The 15,988-nt window shown below is 43.5% G+C and overlaps 1 protein-coding gene across 2 annotated transcripts in view; it reads right to left on the reverse strand.

Annotated features, from left to right (window-relative positions):
- LOC135102796 (contactin-3-like) overlaps positions 1 to 8,594 on the reverse strand; it is a 50,746-nt gene extending 42,152 nt beyond the window's left edge. For both annotated transcript variants that reach the window (XM_064008313.1, XM_064008315.1), the window contains exons 1-2: positions 8,450 to 8,594; positions 2,726 to 2,881 (exon numbers count right to left, since the gene is read on the reverse strand). The gene's annotated coding sequence lies outside the window, so the exon portion shown is untranslated. The remainder of the gene's footprint in view (positions 1 to 2,725; positions 2,882 to 8,449) is intronic.
- Positions 8,595 to 15,988: the final 7,394 nt, after the last annotated feature.

Below are 15,988 nucleotides of genomic sequence, written 5' to 3' on the forward strand. Positions count from 1 at the left end.
GGCAGAGAAAAGAGAAAAGGAGGAGGCAGAGAAAGGCAGGAGATAGGAAAAAGCTAAGATGAAAAAGGGAGGGAAAGGAAGGGAAGCAGAGAGGAGGGAGAAGAGGGAGACTGTGGAATGATTGGATGGGGAGAAATGAAGGGAAGAAGGGGATGGAGACGAGGGAGAGGAGAAAATGTGGAATGATTGGAGGGAAGAGGGAGGAGAAACACAAAAGACGGTAAATATTAGGGATAGAGAGGCAAAACAGAAGTATTCATGAAATTTCAGGTACCGGGAAAAGTGTGAGGAAGAAGGCAGAGGAGGAGAAGGGAGAGGAGAGAGTGTGGACTGACAGAAAGAAGAAAAAGCACAAAGAACAGCAAATACTAGGGACACAGAGGGAAATAAGAGGTTGTAGGTCGCAGAGGAGGAAAGGATGAACAGAAAGAAGGAAAGGAAAAAAAAATGAGAGGAGGGAGAATATGGGATCAGAATACTACATATTTTAAAAACAATAGTAATTAAAGGCACTGGATCTTGCAGAGAAAATAAAAGCACCAGTGTAGCTACGTAACACATCTTTAATTCCACCAGCCTGTCTCAGAAGGCACTGAATAACTTGCTAATCCTACGCACTGTTAACACCAGGACGTTTGGCGGCAGACTGACAACATGTCGAGACAACCCAAGAGGGATTTGTACTTCAGAAAATAAAAGCAAGGGGACATGAAGGAAGTGGAAAGGGGTAAGAAAAACACAGGATGGAAAAAGAAGTACCCTCTGACAACCCTTTAACTGCCAATAACAAGACGGCACTTACGCTGAGGAACCCGAGACCTTACTGATAAAAAAAGCTGCAGGTACTAAAAACATTTCATCCACTCCATCGCTCACACTCCCTACCGCGACTTTCACTACGCTAAACCTGCAGTACACACATTTTAACATTTGAAAACGATAGCATTCAGGGAGTTAAAGAAGTGATGCGCCTCCATGTACCCGCTCACTTAACGCACGTCACGAGCACCACAACACCAGACATCTTTCAATACACTTAACCTTACAACATTCCAACACCTTTGAGGACACCAAGAGCATTCAGAGTTACCTGACACCTGAGACACTTCTAAAAAAAACTCTCCCACTTAACGCAAATCAAAAGCACCTCTTCAAGTCATCGTCAGTACAACACCCGATAAAATCCGCCAATTAGAGCAGCGGCGTATGGACGGGCGAGAGCGAGCCGTCCACCTGATCCACGAGCTCTCACCTGGGCCGGATCAGGTGAGTGGGATATGCCGTTCAATTAGGATCAGGTGACAGGATCTAAAATTCATGCCACGTGCGAGTCCCGGGAGTTGCCGCTGCGCTGTTCTATTGATTCCTACTGCCTCGCTCACTCCTTGTGTAGATGATGCGTGAACTCCTGCCTGCCTGCCTGCCTGATGTCTGATGGAGTGGTGGCTGTGTGTGTGTGTGTGTGTGTGTGTGTGTGTGTGTGTGTGTGTGTGTGTGTGTGTGTGTGTGTGTGTGTGTGTGTGTGTGTGTGTGTGTGTGTGTGTGTGTGTGTGTGTGTGTGTAACTGGTAATGTAATAATTGTCTCTCTCTCTCTCTCTCTCTCTCTCTCTCTCTCTCTCTCTCTCTCTCTCTCTCTCTCTCTCTCTCTCTCTCTCTCTCTCTCTCTCTCTCTCAGACTTAACCTACCATTTCTCTTCATCACAAACAATCATCTCGGTAACTAATGACTGTCTCACACACACCATACCTTCTCCCGACACACTTACGTAGACGCACACTAATAATCCTGAAAGTGGCGCCTTCCCTTTTTGAATTAATTAATTATCCCTAAACGTTTTGTGCTCTACTAAGACTATTTTCTTAGGCCACAGAGATGGATAGTTGGGCTCTCACTTTTTTTTTTTTTTTTTTCATTAACCCTTTCACTGCAATACGAGAGAATTAACAGCACCACAAGAATTACATGAAGTCTTTATAAGCATCTACAAGAAGGAATTGGATTAAAAAGAATAGATTTTTGCAACTTCTATCCAGTTTAAAGATTAGAGATAGCTGTAAAACAAGTAAATACGTCTCAGAGTGATTAGTAATTAACGAAAGATGTACCAGTTAGCAGTCAAGGCTGGTGAAGAGTTCTCGTTAAATCATTAATGGTATCATGTAAACATCCTTATAAACTAACATTTTTTTTTCTGAGTCTCGTAAAAGTAGTAACAGATAAAACGCCGAATGGTTTGAGAACACAAAGCTGAACATAATGCCAACACTCCTTTCCAAATACAACCTTTCAGTCTGTACAATGCCCACCGTAACATAAACAACTATGCTCATGGAAGTGGTGATTAAGTACAATGACTGGAAAACACGTGTGCTCCAAAGTCGCCCACTTAAGACAAATACATCCCCCCTACACACACACCCACCCATCCACCCACCCACCCACCCACCCACACACACACACACACACACACACACATACACTCCTTTCCTCACGCATGCCTTCTGGTTACGCTCCTTCTCAATGTTTGCTCAGAAATACGCCGAACATATTCATATTTACCCTTACCTAGAAATACCTGGGATGAAAATATTCCTTCCTTCCTCCTCTTCCTCCTCCTCCTTCTCCTACTGCCGTCCCTCTTCCTCCTCCTGCACTTATTTCTCCACCTGCTTCTCCTCCTCTTCCTCCAGCCACGCCCAAGGACAGCAAGATGGATAGCTTACCTCTCCCTCCTCCGTGGTGGTCTTGCCTCCTCTGGTCTTCTGCCACGTGATGACAGCTGAAGGGTACGCCCCCGAGGCCACGCACTCCAGCCTCGTCTTGCGCCCCTCCACCAGCGGCTCCTTGCGGCGGCCTCACTACTACCTTGGACGGCCGCACTGCAAGGACACATGCCACAAAGACGTTTATATTTCTCTCTCTCTCTCTCTCTCTCTCTCTCTCTCTCTCTCTCTCTCTCTCTCTCTCTCTCTCTCTCTCTCTCTCTCTCTCTCTCTCTCTCGGTGAAACCTGGTGTGTGTGTGTGTGTGTGTGTGTGTGTGTGTGTGTGTGTGTGTGTGTGTGTGTGTGTGTGTGTGTGTGTGTGTGATGTGTATACTGCTACTACCGGTACAATTATTGCTGTTGCTGCTGTTGTTGTTGATACTATCATTACTACTACATCTACTGCTGCTGCTGCTGCTGCTGCTGTTACTACTACTACTGCTGCTACTGCTACTACTACTACTACTACTACTACTACTACTACTACTACTACTATTACTACTAGTACTACTACTACTACTATTACTACTACTACTACTACTACTACAACTACTGCTATTATCACTACCACCACAACCACCACTACTACAACAACCATTGATACTACTACTACCACTACAACCCAACCACCACCACCACCACAACTAGTACTACTACTACCACCTCACACTTTCCACTAAAAAAAAAATAAAAAAAAAATAATGTACACAAGAAGTTACAATGCCATTCACTTAGTATATGCATGTAACAATCCACAATTCATAGTCAGCATCAGCACACTCATTAATCTTACCAGTACATGAGAAAAAAATACAGTAACATATTAAATTATCATACACCAACACTACCAACCTCAACCTCCTCCTCCTCCTCCTCCTCCTCTTCGATTAAGCCATGCGAGGGAAATGGGAAAGAAGAAGGAGAAGGGGAAGGGACAAGGTAGGGTGAAAGGGGAAGCGGATGAAGAAGGGGAAAAGAAAGGGGAATAAATAAGGGCAGAAGAGTAAGGTGAGGGGAAGAAGGGTAATGGAAACAGGCAACGGGAGTGGAAGGGGAGGGGGAGGGAGAAGGGGAAAGGGAAGGAGAGGGAGGAGGGGAGGTAGGGTCATACATTCATTACTCCATTACTCTAATTACAAGAAGAGATATTACAAACAGTCTATTTTTTACACAGCAGACAAATGTAATGGTGATTAGTATGGGACGTGGCGGAGAACACTGTAATGAGAGAGAGAGAGAGAGAGAGAGAGAGAGAGAGAGAGAGAGAGAGAGAGAGAGAGAGAGAGAGAGAGAGAGAGAGAGAGAGAGAGAGAGAGAGAGAGAGAGAGAGAGAGAGAGAGAGAGAGAGAGAGGGGTTCTTCATCATAGTAAGTGAAGGGATGTTGTAAAAAGAAAAGTATTTAGCATTCGTAAGCCTTGAGTTACTCCTCTTTCATTCCTTTTCCTCTTCCTCCTCCTCCTCTTCCTTTCCAATTCTTCCCCTCCCCCTCCTTCTTTCAATTTCTAACTTTTCTTCCCCTCATCCATTTTTCTTATTTCTTACGCCTACCTGTTCCCTCCTCTTCGTCTTCCCCCTCTCTTTCTTCAATTTATCCCTTTCCTTCCTTCCTCCTTTCCTCCTATTGCCTTTAATCCTTACCTTCTCTCTTCTCTTCCATCTGTTCCTGTCTCATATCTTCCTCCCTTCTCTCATATTCCCATTCACTCATATCTCTATTCCTTCCCTACTTTTGCCCTTTCTCCCTCCCCATCCATCCCTTCTTACTCCTGTATTTCCTCCCTTCTCTCCCTTCCACCCCTCTCTCTCTCTCTCTTCTACTTCCCTCCCTCCCTCTAAGCCTCGTCTCACCTACTCCCTTCAACCTTCCTACGACCTATTCTCCATCCAAGCTTAAACTGTTTCCCTACCTCACCTCACTCTCCCCGCCTCTCAGTGTATCTTTCCATTCATTCTTCCCATCCATCTTTCCTCACTTCCTTGCTTCCTCACTATGTACACTTCCTTTACATCTTCACTTTCTGCTCCCATTCTTTTCACCTGGTTTTTTTTTGTTTTTTTTTATCGGTGTTGCTTTCTCTTCCTCTGTTCTTACTTGCTTGCTTCTTAATTCTTCTGTTTATTTTCTCTTCTTTAGCTACGTATTCCACTTTCTTCTGATTTTTTTTGTTCGTTATTATTTTTTTCTTCTTTCTCTTCCCTTTGTTCACTTTCTCTGTTCCTCCTTTATCGCTTCCTTTTCCTAATCCATGGCTTCTGTTTTTTTTGTTTTTTTTTTCATTATCATTTTTCCTGTTCTCTCTCTCCACCTTTTCGCGTTATTTACATTCTTGATCTACGTACTCTCTCTCTCTCTCTCTCTCTCTCTCTCTCTCTCTCTCTCTCTCTCTCTCTCTCTCTCTCTCTCTCTCTCTCTCTCTCTCTCCTTCCACATTTTCTCCCTTCTTTCTCATCTAGGACCTCCATTCTTTATCTATCTACCTACACCTCTTATTTCTCTTCATCTACTTCTTTTTCTTCTTTACATTTTTACTCTTCCTTTTTTATTTCTCTTGTACGTCAAATTTTTAATATTTGCACGCCTACTTATATGTGACTCTCTTCTCGCTTCCTTTTTCCCTTCTTTATTACTCTTTATCACTTTTTCTTTTGTTCCTCCTTCTCTTCCTAGCCACGCCTTACTGACCCTATCCATCCCACTTCCCTTCTCCTCTCCTCCTTCTCTTCCTCCTTTTCTACTTATCATATTATCTACTTATTTGTGACTCTATTCCGCTTTCCTTTTTTGTTTTTCCCTTGTATCCCCTCCACTCTTTTTTTTTTCTCCTCATGCTCCTAGCCACGCCTTACTGACCATCCTCCTCCTCCTCCTCCTTTCCAGTGACCTTTCCTTGACCTAGCACAGCAATTACTCCCCAGGAAGGCGCAAGATGGCTTTCAAGGTTCCTTCCCTTCCCGAAAGAGCTGAATTTCTCCCAAGGGATCGCGCGCCTCCCGTCCCCCTCGCCTCTTGAATGAGTGCTATATATTTACTTATTTAATTACCCTCCTCCTCCTCCTCCTCCTCCTCCTCCTCCTCCTCCTCCTCCTCCTCCTCCTGCTGCTGCTGCTGCTGCTTCTACTTCTTGTCTTTTTTTTATCTCTTCCTCCTTCTCTTCCTCTTCTTCCTCATTGGCTTTCTAGATTTTTTTTTTCTCTTTGCATGTTATAAATATTCTCTCTCTCTCTCTCTCTCTCTCTCTCTCTCTCTCTCTCTCTCTCTCTCTCTCTCTCTCTCTCTCTCTCTCTCTCTCTCTCTACACTCTGTTTCTTTCTCTCACTTTTTTTTTCTTTTGCATTTCTTTTTCTGCTTCTCTTCCCTGACTTATTTTTCTTTACCTTCCCTTCCGGCTGTGGATTCTCTCTCTTTCTCTCTCTCTCTCTAGGAAGGGTCTGGCCACCTATGATACTCTCTCACTCCTTACTTTTTTTTCTTATTTTTCTCTCTTTTTTATTCCTTTCTTCCCCCTTTTATTCGTTATTTACTTTACCTGTGCACTATATTTACGTTCCCTTTTATGCTTTTACCGTCCTCCTCCTTCCACTTCTTCCTTCTCCTCCTCCTCCTCTATTCTGCATTCAGCCTCAGCTTTCTGTGGACTCATTAGCTTCTTTCTTGTGCCCTGGCTGCGTTCAATGAGCGTGGCGAGGAGGAGGAGGAGGAGGAGGAGGAGGAGGAGGAGGAGGGCGGAAAGGCAAGGACCGGATATTGAGTAAATAGGCGGTGAAAATATTGTAACTGATAGATTAATTGAGGCAGAGAGACAGGTGGAAGTGGTTAGACAGACAGGTAGACAGGTACGAGTAGACAGGTAGAGGAATGGATATGATTGACAGGTAGCCATCAGGTGTACGGGAATTAACAGGTGGGTGATGACTGAATTATAAAATAAATATGGAGGAAGTGAAAAATAAAAAAAAAAGACAAGAAAGTAAGAAAAAATGAAAAAAAGAAAAAGATCCCAGTTTGCAACTACGATAAAAAATATTTTGAGACATACAAACAGACAGATTGGAAGACAGGCAGGCAAAATGACAGACAGACAGGCAGGTAAGACACAGGGCAGTCAAGCAGGCGGGTGGACAGATAAAAGCAAAGAAACTGCCTAAAAAATATATACATATAAATACCAAAACACACACACACACACACACACACACACACACACACACACACACACACACACACACACACACACACACACACACACACACACTTAGACACACAGAAAAATAAACAGGAAAGAAAAAAGTCCGCATCTCAATTTCGCTTCGTAACACGGGGCCCAAGAAAGCGATTGGAAAAACATTAAGTAAAGAGTCACGGAACAATCAGAAAACAATTTGAGGAAAAGCTACTTGAGTGAGGAGGAGGAGGAGGAGGAGGAGGAGGAGGAGGAGGAGGAGGAGGAGGAGGAGGAGGAGGAGGAGGATTATATAAACAAAGGAAAAAAAGAGCAGAAAAGAGCAGAAAAAAGAGCAGAAGAGGGAAAAGAACAAAGTACTCCAAATAATTCTGTTAATGAAGAAATACACAAGAGAGAGAGAGAGAGAGAGAGAGAGAGAGAGAGAGAGAGAGAGAGAGAGAGAGAGAGAGAGAGAGAGAGAGAGAGAGAGAGAGAGAGAGAGAGATACAAAATAAAACAATGTATGGATCGTGAAGGTTAGAAATGCAATAGGGAGGTTAAGAGAAAATCTTGCATTACCATCACCAAGTAGACTAACAGCAACAACAGAAAGGAAGACGTCAATGACAGCAACGAACTGAGAGAAGGGAAGCAGAGAGGAAAAGACGACAAATAATAATAAACAGCGTAATGAAAATTAAACAGCGCAGGGAAGATTCAGATTTTTTATATGACAAAATAAAAGGGTCGAAACCTGTAACAGAAAACAAAGAAAACTGTACACCAAAAAATATCAGGAAGAAAAGAAAAAAAAAAACACCAGCAATCAAGAGACAAGTTGAAAAGTATATATATATAAAAAAAAAAAAAAAGAAAATGCAAACCAAGACACGTATCACATGAACACAAAGAAGATAAAAGAAAACAAAAGGCTGAAAAACAAGCAATTACATGACAAGACAATGAGGGGAAGGAAAAGAACGCGAAGGAACACAAACATACAAACCACAGCAGAAGTTTTGACCCTTTCGAGGCTGTTTGTAATGAGCTGCACACGTTAACACAGAAATGACATAAACACACAAGTACGTAACTAAGTAAGTAAGCAAGTAAGAAAAGGAAGGAAGAAAGAACGAAAGGAAGGAAGGAAGGAAGGAAGGAAGGAAGGAAGGAAGGAAGGAAGGAAGGAAGGAAGGAAGGAAGGAAGGAAGGAAAGAATGAAGGAAGGTTAGTAACACAAGGGTACCACACCAACTCAAGAGAAGTAGAAACCTCACTATTCCCATAACACAAAATAGCACATTAACACAAGGAGTAAAAGTAAAGAAGGAAGGAAGGAAGGAAAGAAGGAAGGAGGGAAGGTCAGTATTCACACAACACATCAACACAAAGAAGGTCAGTACCCCCACAACACAACACAACACAGCACAACACAACACAACACAACGCAGCAAGGCCAAAGGAAGGTCAACACAACACAAGGGCAGGTCAACACAACACAAAAAGGCACAGGGACTCACAATACAGGTCGAGGGAGACTGTAGTATGAAGGGGCTCGGTAAGGTTGTTGTTGGAGGCGCGGCAGGTGAGGTTGGCGCGGGCGTAGTCACGGGTGAGGGCGGGTATGGTGAGCTCCGTCCGGACATGGTGCACGCCCACGCTCACCTGCAGCCCTGTGCCGCCCGGGTGCCGCGCTGACCAGCAGGCTGCCGTCCCTCCCCTAGCACCAGACTGCGGTTGGCCAGAAGGTGAGGGCCTCGCCACCAGGTGACCTCAGGGGGCGGCCGACCTGAGGTGGAGACAGGTAGGAGACGTAACTTATACTGGTAATACGTGGGTCATTTATACTGGTAACAGATGGAAAAATACAGGTGAGAGGTGTGAAAAAAGAAGGAAACAGGTGGGGTTGTACAGGTAACAGTCGAGAAAATATACGTAACACTTGAGATAATAACAGGTAACAGGTGGGAAAGCACAAGGAACCGGTGAGATAATACAGGTAATACGCCGAGAAAATATAGGTTAACAGGTGAGATGATCAATACTGATAACAGCTGAGATAACGCAGGTAAAATGACAAAATATAGGTAACAGGTGAGAAAACGCAAGTAAAAACTGAAATTAAACAAAAAATAGCTAAGAATATCCAGGTAAAGATGATAAATACAAATGACGCATGATATAACTACTGTAATGAAAGTAAAATATTAAATTAAAAAAGGTTAACATGATATCATACAGGCAACAGGTGCAATGATTTATAAAGGTGACTGGAATGATAATTAGCACAAGTAGCAGATGAGGTAATACAGGCCGCAGGTGAAGCAATGCAGGAAACAGAATATAAATAACGGAAGTAACTGGTGATGAACGGAAACACCAGATGAGAAGCAAAAGGATCAGCAGGTATAAAAAGGAGAGAGAGAAATAAAAAGGGGGGGAACGAGTTGATTAATTTAAGGCACAACAAAGCGATTATATGGAGCTGGCCACGAAAAGCGTTACTTCTCCCAACAACAAAAAAAAAAAAAAATGCTGTAAACCACTAGTAGACGTGAATTCAAGGATAAAATTGCGGAGAAGAATAGTCATCAGTGATCGCAGCAACAGGGTAAACAGGAGATTTATGTGTAAAATGTCTGAAAAATTTGTATAGCTTTCTTATAAGTTAGAAACACTGGCTGGAGTGCGCTGGAATGAACAGAGAAAGAGAGAGAGAGAGAGAGAGAGAGAGAGAGAGAGAGAGAGAGAGAGAGAGAGAGAGAGAGAGAGAGAGAGAGAGAGAGAGAGAGAGAAATTAGTGAGAAGGGTCAATAATCACAAACTTTATATTGCGGTGGGTCACTAATGATGATGACTATAATGATAATGATGACGTTGATAGTGGCAATGATGACATAATGACAACACGGCGACCACCACCACTTGTTACTTAAAAAAAAGAAAAAACAAAAAACAACATTACTGAGAGCGTGCGTGTAACGAGTCTCTCTCTCTCTCTCTCTCTCTATCTTATTTTCTCACTTTTATTTTAATTCGCCTTAATTTGTCTCCATCTAGTCCAGAAAATAGTTGCTCGTATCAGTGTTGTTACCACCCCTCCTGCTACGGTGAGGCGGCGTGGCGGACGTGACATTAACGCGTGTAGCCTTTCTCTTCCGCCCCCCGCCGGTGATTCGTCTCCATTACGCCGCCCAACTATGTTAATTCCAGCCTTCCGGGATGGGAGGAGAGAGAGAGAAAAAAAAAAAAAAAATCGTCGTCTGGTGACTTACTACTACTACTACTACTACTACTACTACTACTACTATTTACTACTACCGCCACCACCACCACTACGACTATTACTATTGCTAATGCTGCTGCTGCTGTTGCTATTACTACTACTACTATTACTACTACTACTACTACTACTACTACTACTACTACTACTAATAATAATAATAATAATGATAATAATAATAATAATAATAATAATAATAATAATAATAATAATAATAATAATAATAATAATAATAATAACAATAACAATAACAATAACAAAAATAATACTGGACGCTCTTTCGTTCTTCACCTTACCAGAACAGAACCAAGCACAACAAAATTTCTTAGCTTTTTTTCATTTACTTTCTACTCCCTTCTTTGTTCAGGCAAGACGTGACAATAGTTACGCGGAATGACAATAAATACGCTGAAGTCACGAAGAAAAAAAAGAAGAAGAAAAGAAATAAGGCTGGAAGGAAGGAAGCATAGTAATAAAACCTTCAGCAGCTTCGTCACCCCCTCCTGCAGGTACTAATCTTTCCTAATGTCTCAATTAACTGTTAACTGCTGCCTCGGATGATACCAGAGCAGTCTTTCTTAAGGAGACAGTTAACTCCTCCAACTCTTCCATTCCTGTCACCCACGCCCCTTGACGCTGATAATCCTTGCCTTCCTTCCCTTCTCGCTCCGTCCACCTCGCGCCCTTGTACTTAGCGAGGTATCAGCGGATTAGTTTTATGTGGATGTGCTGCCCTCTTGCACCCATTGACCGGTAGTGGACTGTTAAAGCACTTAAACTATCCCGAGTCACTGAAGTCTGGAAATGGTGAAGGGATGGGGCTTACTTAGTGCCATGTGATGTGGCTTACGTAGCGCGGACATGGTGGCGAAGAAAATGAAGAGAATGAGGAAGACACTGCAATGTTTACGCACTCAAGAAATCGCGAGTCACTAATGTCTGGAGAAGGAAAGAGGTGGGGCATGTTTATCAGCTACGAGTGATGTGGCTTACATGGAAGATGATGAGGAAGAAAATTAGGAGAACGAAGAGGAAGACGGAGACGAGGAAGGGAATGATGAAGTGAATTAACAAGAAAAGAAGGAAAATAGATAAGAGGAATTACTGGGAGAGGATGAGGAAGAAAAAGAGAAAGGGAACGAGGAAGAGAGAGGAAGTAATGAAGTGAATGACAAAGGTGAAGGGATGGAGGATGAAAGGGAATAAAGGGGAAAAGAAGAAAAATAAGGAAGAAGAAAAAAATGAAAACTGTTCATTAACTGCAGCAGAAGCGTGACTTTCGAGTACCAAACTGATGCAATGACGAGAAAAACCAACAGGAACCAAAGCAAAGTGTAGGAATAAAATCCACAAGTGAACGAGAAAATATGTCGGCCAAAAAAAAATATGACGAAAAAAAAAAGAAAAAGAAAACTAGTAGCGTTCAATCGCCACTCATCTGTTGTAACTTTAGCGTATCATTTTTGTCGCGTTTCTCGTGAAGTATCAAACACACGAATGTAGTAGACTTTTTGGTGTGAAGTTTTGCTATTCAGGGCAACATGGCACGTGTGTGTGTGTGTGTGTGTGTGTGTGTGTGTGTGTGTGTGTGTGTGTGTGTGTGTGTGTGTGTGTGTGTGTGTGTGTGTGTGTGTGTGTGTGTGTGTGTGTGTGTGACCCTTCCTGTCTCGGTCCCTCGTTCCCTCCAGTCTTTCTATCCATTCCTCGTTCCTTTCTTCCCTAAAGTCTCCCAAGGGTCCATTCCATCACTGTCCCTTTCCCTCCCCTCCCTTCCCGCGCACCTCCATACTCCCTCCGCCCTGGCCTCCATACACCACACACGCACCTCGCCTCACTCCCCTCGCTCGCCCAAACACAACCCACTAAGAGGAAACAAAGCGGGGACGTCACTGACAATTAACTGCCTGGAGAAGGACCCGGCAAGAAGCTCCTGAAGGTTGGACAGCGGCGGGAGCAATGACACACACCATCAAAAGCAACAGTAGTGGTGGTAGTGGTGGTGGTAGAGGTATAGTGGTTGTAGAAAGAACAAGTGGTGGTAAGTTCATCTTTTTCCAGAACGTTTTCCAGCATGTCAGTAGGGTCGTTTGTTCCCGACGTAAAGGTTGATTTATGGTCCAAGCGTCAAGGTGGAGCGAACAGCGGCATTTGTCTTCATGTCGTAGATCACAGCACCGGCTGGGAGGAAGACACCATTACTTCCCCCTACACTAGACCACCCATGCACCTTTGACACCTCTACCACGATACACCTACACAATACTGCTAATTATTCTCCTATTTTCCTCATCCTCATCCTTTTCTTTTCACTTCAACACCCACGTACGTAACATTATCCTTCCTCCTTACCCAACACTGACACACCCACACACTCATCGCCTCCCCTCTCTGCCCCCCATCACACTGTACTGTCATAAAAACCCTCCTCTTTCTCCTCTCCCTTAACACTAGCACATCCTTAACACCTCCCTAACACACCCACACGTAACACTTCCCCTTCCTCTCCCACTACACTAAAACGCCACCAATACCTCCCCTTCCCCTTCCCCTTTCACTTCCCCACAACACCTCATTCCCTCCCTTCTCTTCCCTACACACACACACAAACATACACTGTCAGCCTCCCCTACATTCCCTCGCCCTCCTAGTCGATACACACACTCGCGGCGATACATCACAACCTGACCTTGTTAACCAGAGGCAGTTTACACGCGTTTAAATACCAGAGTGCTGTGAGTAACTGGAAGCCTCACGCAAACCCTTTATTTCCTACGCAAACACGGCTCTCCCTCTCTCTCCCTCTCCCACTTTGCGTCACTTCCTTTCTGTACTAAAATAAAGGGGGAAATATACTGCCTACACGCACCTCCACCACACGAGTTAGTCCACGCACACACACACACACACACACACACACACACACACACACACACACACACACACACACACGCATGCACGGACGGTTTAACGCTTATTTCTCGCGATGGGTATGGGTGGTTGGGAAGGTCGGAAGGTGGAAGCGTGTAGTAGGTACTGATGGTTGGCTCAGGGTGGGTGTGTGAGGGGAAAAAAAAAAAAAAAGTGGGAGAAGGGAAAAGAAAGAAAAAAAACGATGCGTGTTTCTAATGGAGGCGGTAAATGTAGTAAATCGTGTTGGATTAGAAGGCAAGGCAATTTAAGGTACACAAGGAACTAGAAAAAAGAAAAAAAGAAAATAGATAAATACCTTGTGGAAAAAAGAAATTGTACCGCACGTAAATTATTTTAAAAGGGGAGAAATTTGGGGGACGACGCTGGTTGCGGGGGAAAAAAAAAAAAAAAGTTAATACGGGAGATTGCCCTGGAAAAGTTAATGAAGGCTGGTGTTTATTGCAGGCCAACGGTAAGCGTGAGGTGATAACACGCCGCCTAACACATCAACACGGAATAAAAAATAACAATAATACAAAAATATAAAAAAAAAAAATAGTGATATTACGTCAAAAAATTATATAACACAGCCTATCATAATATTAAGGACTATATTCTGAAAAACATTTGCGCCGCATCGCAATACTTTCAGAAGCCTCTAGTTCGTTACACAAGTTTTTAAATCTTTTTTTTTTTTTACGATTCCAGTAACAGATTAGCAAGGTTTCCACATTATAAATAGAAGAAACAGTATTGGGAACCAGGCTAATCATATCTGTGGCCTTTGAAAATAACCGTAGTGAGAAAGCAAAGCGTTTCTGAACACGGGCATAACACGAGAAAAAAAAAATCCTATGATAGTCCGTCAGAAAATGCTACAATATTACGCCATGAAATCTTATAAAACACAACACCTGCATAAACACAACTTTAAAATTACACTAATACCTGAATAAAACAAAAAAATCACAACATAAAACTCTTTCCAACTACAACTCAACTCTTCCACTGCGATATGCAACAATTCACGCCACTAAAAGTAAAGTGTGTAATATTTAAATAAGCATCTACAAGAAAGAGATAAAAAAAAAAAAAATGGATTTGGCAACGTCTAACCAGTGTAATCTTTGGAGGTGGCTGCAGAACACGAAATAAAGGACTCAGTGAGGACAGTAAATAAGGAAAGATGGGCCAGACAGCAGTTAAAGAGTTAATTAAACAGATTTATCCTTGTAATTCTGGATACCCCATTTTTTTTTTTTTTTTTTAATAACTGTACCTTGAAACACATCTTGAACTAGCTTTTTTTGTAATTTTGTTGCCCTTTACCAGAACTCCTCTTAAATAACAAAACAATAAAAAATAAACAAATATTCAAGACAGCATTATTTTTACACCGCAACCTCATAAAACCTTCAGAAATAGATTACATAAAGGCTGAGATTTGGGGAGGCAACGGGCACTCAGGAAGGAGAGTTATGGGGAGATGGGGCGAGATACGGGACGCGTGGGCAGGAAGTCTAATCAGGCGCGGGGAGGAGAACATAAAGGTACCGTAAAAGGAGAGAGAAGGCAGAAAGGAAGAGAGGCAAAGGAAGGGAGAGAGAGAGAGAGAGAGGGAAGCAGGAAGGATAATACGTAGGAGGGAAATTATGGCAGGATACAGCAGGTAAGCAGGAAGATAAAGGCGAGGCAGAGCGGGGAGTGGGGGTGCTCGTAATAGACATGGTTAAGGCAGGGGAGAGAGGGAAAGGTGCATGGAAGGGAGGTCTGGGGTGAGGATGCGAGCAGGGTGAGGTAGATGAAGGGAAGAGGAATGAGATGAGATAGGGACGGCAGCAGTGATGGTGCAAGGCTACAGGAAATCACGAAATAAATTGGCTTGTCTCGGTTCTCCTCTTTTCTTTTTGGGAACAGCATTTCAGGAAGCATTTTTATCCTTTTTTCCTTGACCGATTTCCCTGATACATAAAAAAAAAAATGAGAGAAAAGGAAAAACAATGCAATGGGTTGAGCTGATAGACAGGTAGGGAGCTTAGGGTAAGGCAGGGGCAACGCAAGGTAAAGAAGAGTTAATGAATAGGATAGAGAATACAGAGTTGAGGAGGGAGTGTTAGGCAAAGCCTGTGCAGTGGGAGGGAACGAGAAGGCAGATGGATTGGGGGAAGGAAAAGTAGGATGCAAAGAATAAGGTAAGACAGGTGCATTGGAAAGGATGGAAAGGCGGGTGGAACAGGAAAGAAAAGATAATGCAGGGGACGTACACAAGGTAGATGCAGAGGGAAGGCAGATGAGAATAAGGAGAAAGGTACACGAATAATAAGACAAGCGCGGTGGGAAGAACTGAGAAGGCAAGTGGAATAGGGAAGTAAATAAGTCAAGGGAAGGGCAAGATAATGGCGGGCAAGACTCACCTCCTGAGGCGACGCAGTAGAGGGTGAGTCTGGAGCCTTCCGTGAGGGGCCCCAGCAGACCAGAGGGCACCATGCGGCTCTCCTCGTCCAGCACCACCAGGCGGGACGGCATCACTGTCAACGCACCGCCACCAGGGTTAGTGAGGCGCTCCTTCCATCACACTCCTCACTCACATCACAGTCAGGGTCAGTAAGACTTGACTATAGCACACTTCACCACTCTTACAGCCACACATCATTCACTGCCACGCATCATTGTTCACTGCTGCCTAAACGTGTCACTGTCATCACGTCACCATCAGGGTTAGTGAGACGCTGTTACCGTCACACTTCTACTTCCAGACATCACGTCACTGTCATTCACCATCACCATTCTTTACTAATTTAAGTGTCACACAGCAGCACGTCCATCACACCATTCACCACTATTTGACCGCCATACACCATCAAGC

This window comes from Scylla paramamosain, chromosome 8, assembly GCF_035594125.1.
Source record: "Scylla paramamosain isolate STU-SP2022 chromosome 8, ASM3559412v1, whole genome shotgun sequence".
NCBI lineage: Eukaryota > Metazoa > Arthropoda > Malacostraca > Decapoda > Portunidae > Scylla > Scylla paramamosain.